We start from the raw sequence: 13,287 nt of genomic DNA, 5'->3' as shown, positions 1-13,287 counted from the left end.
GCTCCCTGTGTGCCTGCGCCGGCCGCCGCAGCCCCACCGCGTCTCCTCGCCTCGCCTGACGAGCGCTCCCCCCTAATGTTGCCCCCATCTGCGTCGGTGGTTCACCCCGCCGCTCGTCACGCCACCCCGCCTCTGTTCCCGCTCCCCTGCCACGCCGGCACTCGCTGTCGCCGCCGTGCGGGTGTACGGGCGCCAGCACGCCCCATATGGGTGCGCCAAAATCGCCAGCGCCCGTTTGGCCCAGTGGCCCAATGACATGTGGGCCCAGCCCCAGAACAAAATGGATTAAAAAAGAATAAGAATAATAATAATAATATAATTAATTAATTAAGATAATTAATTAACTTAATTAATCATGTTAATTAATCTAATTAACCCTGTTAATTAACCATAATTATTTGATTTGATAAACGGTCTATGACAGTGGGACCCACCCGTCAGCTTGACTGGTCAACGGTCAAACTGATCGCTGATGTCATGCTGACGTCATAAATGCAATTTCGAATTAAAATAATCTGCTAATTCTAGAAAATGATTTAAAACTTTAGAAATTAATATAAAATAATCTGTAACTCGGATGAAAATACTCTGTACATGAAAGTTGCTCAGAACGACGAGACGAACCCGGATACGCAGCCCGTTCGTCCGCCACACATCCCTAGCATAGCAAACTCGCAACTTTCCCCCTCCGGTTGGGAATACTTTCCCGGATGTTTTCCCCCTTCGCCGGTATCACCTACTACCGCGTTTGGGCACACCTAGCATCACGCTTTGTCATGTCATGCATCGTTATGCATCTGTTTCCATTGTATTCATTGTTTCTTCCCCCTCTTCTCTCCGGTAGACTATGAGACCGACGCCGCTGCTGGTGCCCCGTTCGACTACGCTGTTGACGACCCCTCCTTGCCAGAGCAACCAGGCAAGCCCCCCCCTTGATCACCAGATATCGCCTATGCCTTCTCTATACTGCTTGCATTAGAGTAGTGTAGCCTGTTACTGCTTTCGGTTAATCCTATACTGATGCATAGCCTGTCATTGTTGCTACAGTTGTTACCCTTACCTGCTATCCTACTGCTTAGTATAGGATGCTAGTGTTCCATCAGTGGCCCTACACTCTTGTCCGTCTGCCATGCTATACTACTGGGCCGTGATCACTTCGGGAGGTGATCACGGGTATATACTATATACTTTATATACATGACACATGTGGTGACTAAATTCGGGTCGGCTCGTTGAGTACCCACAAGTGATTCTGATGAGGGGGCTGAAAGGACAGGTGGCTCCATCCCTGTCAGGACCGGATTTTCGGGATATTAATTCTCCAGAAAATGGCCCTTATGCTCACCAGCCCCAGGATTACTGTTAGCTGATGAGGTACCAACTTGATACAAGAATTCCAAGCAAAGTATAAAAATATGTAGTACAAGACCATTGTGGCCTATGAGTACAACACTTGGTTTCTAATGGTTTATGGCGGAAGCGGTTTGTGGTTCATCTACGTCTATGGGACTCCATTTCCCACAAGAACAGCTGACCAGGATAACTCCTATCTTCGCGAGGCTGCTGTCAACACTGCGTAGGTTCCGGGGCCGTCGTCGTAACGCTCTTCTCCGCGCAAGAAATCTGGCCAAGACAATAGCCAGGGACAAGCCAGTGAGTACGTTTGAATGTACTCGCAAACATCAAGAACACGGGTACAATATAACAAGTGGTAAACGTGCTCTGAAATATTTTATGATCATAACGTCTGTCACGAAATATATGAAGTCCATGATGCACGCATGCGGGTAAAAATATGGATATGCAAAATAGAATGTAGTGATCGAGTGTCTGAAATGACTCCTCGAAAAGGGTGCAAATAAATTAACAATGCCGCAGTCGGGCGTCTGAGCGACACCACATAAAGGGCTTATATATAAAAGAAACAACAAGCATGCCACAGTCGGGCGTCTATGCGACACCACATAAAGGGCTTATATATAAAAGAAACAACAAGCATGCCACAGTCGGGCGTCTATGCGACACCACATAAAGGGCTTATATATAAAAGAAATAACAAGCATGCCACAGTCGGGCGTCTGAGCGACACCACATAAAGGGCTTATATATAAAAGAAATAACAAGCATGCCACAGTCGGGCGTCTGAGCGACACCACATAAAGGGCTTATAAAGGATAATCATAGTGAATATCCAGGAGGTAGAACCATCCCAGGGATACTCAATAATACAAATAAAGTAAATGGTTAGTCCACAATAATAATGATCATAATTCACATATGTCACAGTTCATAATCAATGTTCTGGTTTAGCAGCTTTTCCTCCGAAGACCGACACTAAGACCGACACTTGACCTATCCCAGACTGTAGTCCTTAACCATGGACACGGCTATTCGAATAGATGTATAATCTCTGCAGAGGGTGTACTCTTTACCCACGGGTAACGGATTTCTTTAGTCCATCGGGACTAATTCCGTCTACGGTCTTTTAATTGAAAACACGCCTGACCTGCACACACCAGCCTAACTTACCGGTGTCTGGAATCACCCACAACACCTGTCAAGCCAAACTCTAAGTGGGGATGCTACAACCTCGACGTAGCATGGGATCAAATTTATATATGCGCGCTCTAAGGGGTGCCCCCCCTCTCGGTCCCAACCGGAAACACCCATGCCCCCGGACCGGATGACTGGCTTTAATCCATGGCCATGGGACCCTCATCACGGCCTCTCTGTACGGTGTGTGCTAGAAAGGGGTTGACAACTTACTGAACCGTACCCTACCTATGGCAGGGACAAGTGGTAGTACGAAGCAAGTATGGGGGTTACTGGACAAGACTCGATCTATGGCCGACTCAGGAGGTTCAAGTATTCTCTGCATGAATAGCATAACAAAAATATTTCCATTAACAGGTAAACTTACCACTCGTCAAGCCTCACCATGCCATACCGGACATACTCGTCCCGACGAGGAACTAGGGACAAGCTCGTGTCTACCCAAGACCACGACTCTCCCGGCTTCCTTCCGGTATGCAAGAGAAGCTTACGAGGATGAATACCATCAGCATAATCATTTATCACAGCAAAGAAAACTCCACTATGCACTCATGCATAAGATTTTTATCGTCGCATAAAATAGCGTATGCTCCAAGTCAAGGTCATGTTGTAACCGTATTAACAACATCAAAAATATTAAACCAGGGTTCAGGATGCTTGCCTTCAAGTGTATGTATGTGGGGGGTGCACTTTTTGGAGGTTGCCTTTTCTCCAAAAATCCTATTTTGAGAAATATTCAAATAACACACATTTCAAAAACAGTACAAAAATTTGTCCCAAATATTTTTTAAATAAATCTTAAAATAAACTAGATGAAATTTGAGAGAGGTAGGAAAAAGAATCAACTCATTTGGAGTTTTATTTTAAAAGTTATAGCCAGTCAAAGATCAGTCAAAGTTCTATTTTTAAATAAAACCAGAAAAGAAAACGCTTCGAGGAAAATACGCTTTCGAAGCAGAGAAGACGTACTCGGGACTCTGCGCTTTCACTTAAACAGAGAGAACGGCCGCGTGGGTCACTGACAGTGGGTCCAGGGGGCCCACTGGTCAGGTTTGACCGTTCTTCCTCTCCCTCCTTTCTCTCTGCCCGAACGGTGCGGGGCTCCGGCGATCGCCGTCGGCGAACGGCAGCTCCCCACGGGGTCCCGAGGGCAGGGATGGATCCGCCAGACCGAGGCGGTCCTCCCGGTGGGTGCTAGGTGGGTGGGGACGGAGAAGGTCACCGGCGGCGAGCTCCGCGGCGGACGGAGGTTCGGGAGCAGAGTGGGTTTTGGGCTCCGGGGGTCCTTGGTCGAGGCTGAGGCTCTAGGCAGCTCCGCATGACTATGGGGAAGCTCTTGGTGGCGTTGGATTGGCGGGGGAGGGCCTGGCTGTGACGCACGACACCGGAGTTCGGCGGCGGCCGAACTGGCCGGAGACGAGGAAGAAGGACTCTCCCCGTCGATTGCTGGCTAAGGGGAAACTATGGGGGTGGCCTGGGGTTGCCTGAGTGCTCAGAGGAGCACGGGGCCTCCTTTTATAGCGCGACGGGGCTGGCTCCGCGGCGGTGGATAAGATCGACGACGAGTCGCCGTTGCTGTAGCTGCAGGGCGTCGTGGCGGCGACGAGCGCGTGCCGACGAGCATGTGGATAAGCACGGGCTGTTCCCCGGGGGCAGCTGGCGCGCGCGGGTGGCTTGGGCGGCGCCGTCCACGGCAGAGCCCGCTGCCGACGCCGGCGTGCCGCCAAGGGAGCTCTGCCGGCGACGCTGTAGGGCGCCAGTGCGGCTTGGGGGTTTGCTGCGAGGGGGCGAGTGTATGGCGCGGCTCTGCAGGTGAGCTGGGGCCAGTGACGGGACGCGTCGACCCGAGCGCACGCACGTGCAAAACGCGCGCTCTGGCCGCGCCCAGAGCACGCACACCAGGTGTTCGACGAAAAGCCAGTGCGCGCTATAGAGCTTGGGTGAGGCTGGTAACTAACAGGCCAGGGTTAGGGACAGCTAGGAGGTTAGTGGACATGCTGGATGGGTCAGGGGCTCAAGTCCACAATGCAAACCAGAAGACATGCCAAAACTGTTCCTGCACACAGGGTGTTCGACAGAATGCCATGGGCATCTAGGCAACTCTTGGGGTGGCAAAACTCCCCAGATCCTAGTCTCTTTAGGAGCTCAAGAAGGTGGTAAGGTTAGTTTGGCAAAAACAGGATTTTGATAGTGCAAGTTTTTGAGAAAACCAGTTTTGGGCAGAAACTAAAGGCTATCATTGCATGCACCAAAAATATGCCAATGGGTCCAATCTCCTGGACTTAAGGGTTTGGTTGGGAGGACTATAAGTAGGAAAAATCTCAAGGGCACTGGAGCAAAATAAAATGGGGTTGCAGTACAAATCACCAAACTGGAGCAGAATGAAGATGAGGATGATTCATTCAAATTTTTCAAAGAACAACACTGGGTTTTTGCATGAAGTTGAATGATATGCATCTCCTGACATCCCCAAACACTTGGAAGAATTTTTAGAAGAATATTTAAATAGGTTGTAGTGCAAAAATACCTACTGGACCAGATTTGAAAAATTGATGTAGAGCTCAAAATCTCCAATAACCAAAAGATATTTTTGCATAAAAGTGATCTGGAAGCCTCACATGACATCCCCAAATTTTGGTGAAAATATTAGAAGTATTTATCAAGAGGTTGTAGTGCAAAAAGGGGCTCCCAATTTATGAAAGATCATTTTAAAAGAATAAAGCTCATAAAAAAATAATTATGCAAATAAATCCACTGATAAAGAATTGATTTTATAAAGAGGGCATACAAGTCCAATAATACATTTGGAAAGTTTCCACTAGAGGCAAAAACTCACAATATTAAAGAGAAGAGGGGTTCTGAAATCAAAGGAGAAATCCAGAAACATAAAAAATTTATCTCCTGGCAAAATTTTAATTAATAAAACAAGGTTAAAATTTTTGGGGTGCTACAATCCCGGTAGAGGTGGGCCTGGGTTCCTGACGGCCCCCGACTGTTACTTTGTGGCGGAGCTACAGGGCAGGTTGAGACCACCTAGGAGAGAGGTGGGCCTGACCCTGGTCGGCGTTCGCGGATACTTAACACGCTTAACGAGATCTTGGTATTTGATCTGAGTCTGGCCATTTGGTCTATACGCACTAACCAACTACGCGGGAACAGTTATGGGCACTCGACGTCGTGGTATCAGCCGAAGCTCTTCTTGACGTCAGCGACGGAGCGGCGCGCGCCGGATTGGACTGGAACGCCTGCTAGGCTAGGTCTGCTTCCGGCCGCGTACGCATCATGCAGGTGTGCAATGGGCGATGGGCCCAGACCCCTGCGCGCATAGCATTTAGACCGGCGTGCTGACCTCTTTGTTGAGCCTAGGTGGGGTTGCGATGTGATGATCTTCCGCGGCCGGGCATGACCTAGAAAAGTGTGTCCAGCCAAATGGGATCGAGTGTGTTGGGTTATGTGGTGCACCCCTGCAGGGAAGTTTATCTATTCGAATAGTCGTGTCCCTCGGTAAAAGGACAACCCGGAGTTGTACCTTGACCTTATGACAACTAGAACTGGATACTTAATAAAACACACCCTTCCAAGTGCCAGATACAACCCGGTGATCGCTCTCTAACAGGGCGACGAGGAGGGGATCGCCGGGTAGGATTATGCTATACGATGCTACTTGGTGAACTTACCATCTACTCTCTCCTACATGCTGCAAGATGGAGGTGGCCAGAAGCGTAGTCAGGATTAGCTATCCCCCTCTTATTCTGGCATTCTGCAGTTCAGTCCACCGATATGGCCCTTTACACATATACCCATGCATATGTAGTGTAGCTCCTTGCTTGCGAGTACTTTGGATGAGTACTCACGGTTGCTTTTCTCCCTCCTTTCCCCTTTCTATACCTGGTTGTCACAACCAAATGCTGGAGTCCAGGAGCTAGAGATCCCGAGGATGATTCTACATGGAGTTCGGCTTCGAGGAGTAGTTAGGAGGTCCCAGGCAGGAGGCCTTGCCTTTTCGATCGTTGCTACTTTTGTGCTAGCCTTCTTAAGGCAAACTTGTTTAACTTATGTATGTACTCAGATATTGTTGCTTCCGCTGACTCGTCTATGATCGAGCACTTGTATTCGAGCCCTCGAGGCCCCTGGCTTGTATTATGATGCTTGTATGACTTATTTATGTTGTAGAGTTGTGTTGTGATATCTTCCCGTGAGTCCCTGATCTTGATCGTACACATTTGCGTGCATGATTAGTGTACGATTGAATCGGGGCGTCACAACGCCCCACGCCGGCAACCCCTGCAATCACGCACACCAACAAAAAATAAAAGACACTGCCCGTCATCACCGAAACAACCTAGAGGAGGAGGATTCTTCGATCTCGACCGCCGGCGGTGATGGATTTCTCCGGCGGGGCCAGCGGGGACGGGGCGTAGCGAAGCTGTCGGAGATGTATTGGAGCGCGCGGAGGCTGCTGCCCTCGGCCCACGTCGAGCAGCTCGCCTCAGCACTGTTCATCGGGGCGGCGGACCCGGCGGGAGCTGATGGGTGTGGGGTAGATCCAGTGCGTGTGCGCGCTGATGGACGGGCTCTAGCGCTCCATCCCCGCAAGGGCCAACTTGATCTCTAGAAGAGGTGAGGATGCTCTTCGATGAGCGTGGGCAATGCCTTTGAATCATGACATGCAATTTGATCCAACAATTAGCAATCTAGCCATGGCGTTTACGTATTATTTAATGGAGAATGGTTGGAGCTAGCTCCGCCCCTGATTCCTTTGCAGATTGATTTGGTGTTTGTGCCGGTGTTGACCCAACATCATGCTTGTTTGTGGTTGTCGCAGGTTTGGTCCGGGCATGGTTGGTGATTCCCAGGGTTGCCTGTCTTGATTTGTGTTGTCCAATATTTCCGTGATTACAGTTTAAGGCGCGTGTGATTGGGGTGCAAGCCAGACCTGAGGGACGACCAACAGAACAGGATTGAGCAGACGATGGCACACATCATGCAGTCGTTCTGTGGGATCAAGACCTGCATTGAGATTTCAGTGCTCTGCGCTTCACCAGATCCAGATCAAAAAGACCTCCATTGTATCAATTTGCATTGGTAACACTTTATTATGTGAAATGGTTGATTGTTCACAATGACACTAGAATGCTTAAAATATTCGCATAGTTGCTCAGCCTCACGTAATAATCCAATAGTGCATATTTTTTTGTAATTTTGATTGTCCGTTACAGTTCTAGACACTATGCTCGAGTAGGTTTACTAAAACAGATTGTTTAGGAACCACAGGTAGGTCTTCTACCATCTGTGGTGTGATGGTTTTGAAGTGGATATTCAATCTATGTGACCACGGCATCGATGGTATGTATCCTTTTTGTACTTGAGAGTTTAGATTTCCAGTGGAGTTTTGGTTTCTCCTATTGAGATCGTAGACTGGATGTTTATACTATGCATTCAAGCCATTCCCACACCTAAGGCAGGTTAGTGTGTGATGACCCACAAGTATAGGGGATCTATCGTAGTCCTTTCGATAAGTAAGAGTGTCGAACCCAACGAGGAGCAGAAGGAAATGATAAGCGGTTTTCAGCAAGGTATTCTCTGAAGCACTGAAATTATAGGTAACATATAGTTTTGTGATAAGATAATTTGTAACGAGCAACAAGTAACAAAAGTAAATAAAATGCAGCAAGGTGGCCCAATCCTTTTTGTAGCAAAGGACAAGCCTGGACAAACTCTTATATAGAGAAAAGCGCTCCCGAGGACACATGGGAATTATCGTCAAGCTAGTTTTCATCACGTTCATATGATTCGCATTCGGTACTTTGATAATTTGATATGTGGGTGGACCGGTGCTTGGGTGCTGCCCTTACTTGGACAAACATCCCACTTATGATTAACTCCTATTGCAAGCATCCGCAACTACAAAAGAAGTATTAAGGTAAACCTAACCATAGGATGAAACATATGGATCCAAATCAGCCCCTTACGAAGCAACGCATAAACTAGGGTTTAAGCTTCTGTCACTCTAGCAACCCATCATCTACTTATTACTTCCCAATGCCTTCCTCTAGGCCCAAATAATGGTGAAGTGTCATGTAGTTGACATTCACATAACACCACTAGATGAGAGACAACATACATCTCATCAAAATATCGAACGAATACCAAATTCACATGACTACTAATAGCAAGACTTCTCCCATGTCCTCAGGAACAAATGTAACTACTCACAAAGCATATTCATGTTCATAATCAAAGGAGTATAATAGGCATAAAGGATCTGAACATATGATCTTCCACCAAATAAACCAACTAGCATCAACTACAAGGAGTAATCAACACTACTAGCAACCTACAAGTACCAATCCCAGACTTAGAGATAAGAATTGGATACAAGAGATGAACTAGGGTTTGAGAGGAGATGGTGCTAGTGAAGATGTTGATGGAGATTGGCCCCCTCCCGATGAGAGGAGCGTTGGTGATGACGATGGCAATGATTTCCCCCTCCCGGAGGGAAGTGTCCCCGGCAGAACAGCTCTGCCGGAGCCCTAGATTGGTTCTGCCCCGTGGCGGCGGAGTCTCGTCCCGAAAGCTTGCTTCTGATTTTTCTTCGGACGAAAGACTTCATATAGTAGAAGATGGGCACCGGAGGGCCAACAGGGGGCCCACGAGGCAGGGGCGCGCCTAGGGGGGTAGGGCGCGCCCCCCACCCTCATGGCCAGGGTGTGGGCCCCCTCTGGTATTTCTTTCGCTCAGTATTTTTCATTATTTCCAAAAATATCTTCCGTGGAGTTTCAGGACTTTTGGAGTTGTGCAGAATAGGTCTCTAATATTTGCTCCTTTTCCAGCCCAGAATTCCAGCTGCCGGCATTCTCCCTCCTTATGTAAACCTTGTAAAATAAGAGAGAATAGGCATAAGTATTGTGACATAATGTGTAATAACAGCCCATAATGCAATAAATATCGATATAAAAGGATGATGCAAAATGGACGTATCAGTGTGGAATCTTATTTTGCAGCAGTGTGATTACTATATGAACTTATTTGCGTGTTTTCTCACTTTTATTTGTATAACCGGCATTCTGTAGAAATAGGGCAACAAGATTCAGGTATATGGTTTGAGGTCCGTAGTGGAGAAGAGCTGTGAGAACCTGCAGTTGCTCTGTTTTATTGGTATGGAGTATGAACTGACCACATCTTTTCACTTCCATTCCTGGCTCTTAGGATAAGCAAAATATATAGTCCTGACATGAGGAGCCTCATGTTTCAGATGGTCATTTAAGCACATTATTATCAACTATTGATTTTGTAATATTTATTAGTAGTGCATCACTAGAATTTTTTTTGCTTATTTTTACCTATTAACTAGGATGAACATGTATTTTCTTCTTATAAGAAATACATGCATTGCACGTGTACGCTAACTATGGATCCAAGTGTGAGATGTGAATGGACCAGAAATAATTATGTCTATTCAGATTTGTTATTAGTACCACAAACACCTGTAGGAAAAAATTTCATTTAACCAAAAGTTAATGCCATTTCGAATCACTGGTTGTTTAAAATTTACACTACGTTGATATGAGTAAAACAAATTTGACCTTTTTTGTTTCAATTTTTTTTGGGGGGGGTGCATCACTTATTTATGGCAGTTTTGGCAGAAGAAGGGAAGTGCATACATTTGATGATTATTTTTGATGTACAATTTATTTACTTGATCAAACAGTAAGCATGTAAGTGCATCTAGTGCCCCTTAGTGATTTTGGTGTATTGAAGACTTATAGGTTAAGGGACTAATGTGTTTGTGAGTGTACACAGGTCTATAAGTCTATGAGGAGTTTGATATTTACAGAGAAAGCCGACCCCTAAAAATGAATATCTTCGACTGAAGACTTTGGATTTCTGAAGACTTTCTGAAGACTTTGAAAATGAAGAAATTGGTGTAACCTTGAATACTTGGTATTCATTCGAGGAACATGAAGCGTGAAGACTTTTGTTTTCGTAGTTTCATTTTCTCTTTCTTGAGTCATAGGAAACACCGTACTGTTAAAAGGGGTCGAGGAAATACTAAGGAAAAATTTCCAAGTGATGCTCAACTCAAAATCCTACACCTACCAATCCCTTCGAGTGAAGCCATTGGAAATCTCATACAGTTCAGTCAATTTCTTCAGTGACAGAGACGTAGTTCTTCTGGTCTCTGAGAAATTTGTTCTGACTGAGGAGTTAGGAATTCACCAGTGCGGATTGCCTACAAGTGAGGAACATGATAGCCCTGAGGAATTTGATAGTCAAATTTCCGACCGTTGCTGTGCTACGCGCCAACTGTCCCAAAATATCTTCCCACCTAACGGTCATATCATTGAAGGGCATTTATGTCTTATCATGTCGGGCTGCTCCCTAGGCTATAAATAGCCGCCCCCTACAACCACTAGCTGGTTGGCTGCTCCGCGAGAAACTGACACTTGTCATTTGAGAGCATCCCATCCTCCGAGGACTTTGAGCGAAAATCATCAAGTGAGGAAAACCCCAAACCCAAACACCTACAAACCCAAAGAGATTGAGCATCACTGAAGAGATTGATCATGCGTGGATCCGACGCTTGTTACCTTTGAAGACTGTGCATCTTCCAGACGGTTAGGCGTCATGGTCTGAGCATCCAAGAGGAAATTGTGGATCGCCGACTGACCGAGTTTGTGAAGGTTTGGAAGTCACCTGAAGACTTACCACGAGTGATTTGACGAGGTCTGTGTGACCTTAGTTCAAGGAGAATACGGTGAGGACTGTGTGTCCGGGACTGTGTGACCTCAGGTTTAAATACCTAGCCGCTCCAACCAGACGTACAACTGTCACAGCAGTTGGAACTGCTCTACCAAATCATTGTCTTCACCAAGCCTACTGGTTCTATTTCCTCAACTCTTCCATTTCCTCATTACTGTGATGTGTGCTTGTTCATATCTGTTTGAAGACTTTGACTGAAGACTTTCTCAATTTCCTCAACTCAATTTCTTCAGTCTGTTTGTCTTCATCCTGTTATCCTGTGCTTACGCTTCCTGTACTCTGTGTCTTTTTTCATTTCATCATGATGACCATGCTTATGTTATCTTATGTTTGCATCTGAGTACTTTTCCGCTGCAAGTAGTTCTTTGCGAAGGAATTTCCTCACCCTGAAATTCCTCAGTGAATAATTCATAAAAATCACCTATTCACCCCCCTCTAGTCGACTTAACGCACTTTCAATTGGTATCAGAGCAAGGTACTCCATTGTTCTGTGTGATTTTGGTTTTGACCGCCTGGAGTTTTAGTTATGTCGACTGCAGGTATGATCAAGGTCTCTGCTGGGTGTCCTACCTTCGATGGGACGGACTACCCCTACTCGAAGAATAAGATGCGTATGCATCTTGAGGCAATTGACAATGATCTCTGGTACGTTGTGGAGAATGGCGTTCCCACTGTCTCACCTTCCATGAATGCTACTGATGTGAAGAGATTCAAGCAACTTGATTCTCAAGCGAAGAACATCATATGTGGCCATCTGAGCAAAGGGCAGTATGGAAGAGTGAGTGCTTTAGAAACTGCTAAGCTTATCTGGGATAGGCTTTCCAAGGTCAATGAAGGAGTCTCAACTCAACGTGACTCTCGAGTTGACGTTCTTCGCAATCTCTTCAACCACTTCAAAAGACTCGACAATGAAAATGTTCAGCAAACCTTCGATCGCCTCACTGACATCTCAAATGAGCTTCAAGCACTTGGTGCCACTGACATCACCGACCATGAGGTGGTGAAGAAATTGCTAAGATCGCTTGATTCCTCATTTGATACACTGGCACTGATGATACAAGAACGTGGAGATTACAAGTCACTTGATCCCGCTGATATCCTCGAAAGGCTAAACACTCATGAGTTCCAGCTTGCTGAGAAGAGAGATCTCTATGGTTTGAGCTATGGAAGATCACGCGCCTTGAAGGCCAAAGCCGTCTCTGAATCTGAAGGTGAAGATTCTGGTAGCAGCCTGGGTGATCCTGAAGAACTGAGCCAGGAGCTAGCATTGCTCGTGAAGAAATTTCAGAAGTTCTCAAGGCGTGGTCGCTTTGGAAAATCCTCAAGGAGCAATGATTCCTCATCTAGTGACTACAAGAAGAGGCTATGCCGCAAAGCAAGAAACCTGGTCACTACATTCAAGATTTTCCTCAGTGGGAAAAGGAATCAAAGAAGAAGAAATACAAGGATTACAGTTCTGATGACTCAAAGAAGAAGAAGAAATCTTCAAAGTCTTCATCATCAAAATCCTCAAAGTCTTCATCTCACAAGAAGAGCAGCTCTAAGAAGGCTCGGGCATTCATTGGCAAGGAAATGGACTCTGAAGCTAATCTGAGGAACATGAGGAAGAGGAGGCATCCGAGGAGTCTGAATCTGGTGTGGCGAGCCTAGCTCTGTCTACTGCGTTCGTCAGCAAATCCATCTTCAACTATGAAGAAAATGGCTTCACCAACAAAGCTGATGAAGGCGATGATGACTACGCTCCCACCTATTGCTTCATGGAAAAGGGTGCCAAGGTACTCAAATATCCCTCCTCTGAATCAAGTGAGGATGAATCTGATGAAAACCTCAAGCCAAGCTACTCTAAACTTGCTAAGATTGCTGTGAAACAACAAAAGGCTTTTGAAAAGGTTCAAAACATGCTAGACAAAAGTGATGATATGTTGGGTGAAGAAATGGATCGCAGTAAAACCTTGACTGAAAATCTTCAGA

The sequence above is a fragment of the Triticum aestivum genome, chromosome 2D, assembly GCF_018294505.1.
Source record: "Triticum aestivum cultivar Chinese Spring chromosome 2D, IWGSC CS RefSeq v2.1, whole genome shotgun sequence".
Taxonomy (NCBI): domain Eukaryota; kingdom Viridiplantae; phylum Streptophyta; class Magnoliopsida; order Poales; family Poaceae; genus Triticum; species Triticum aestivum.
This window is presented reverse-complemented; position numbering follows the sequence as displayed.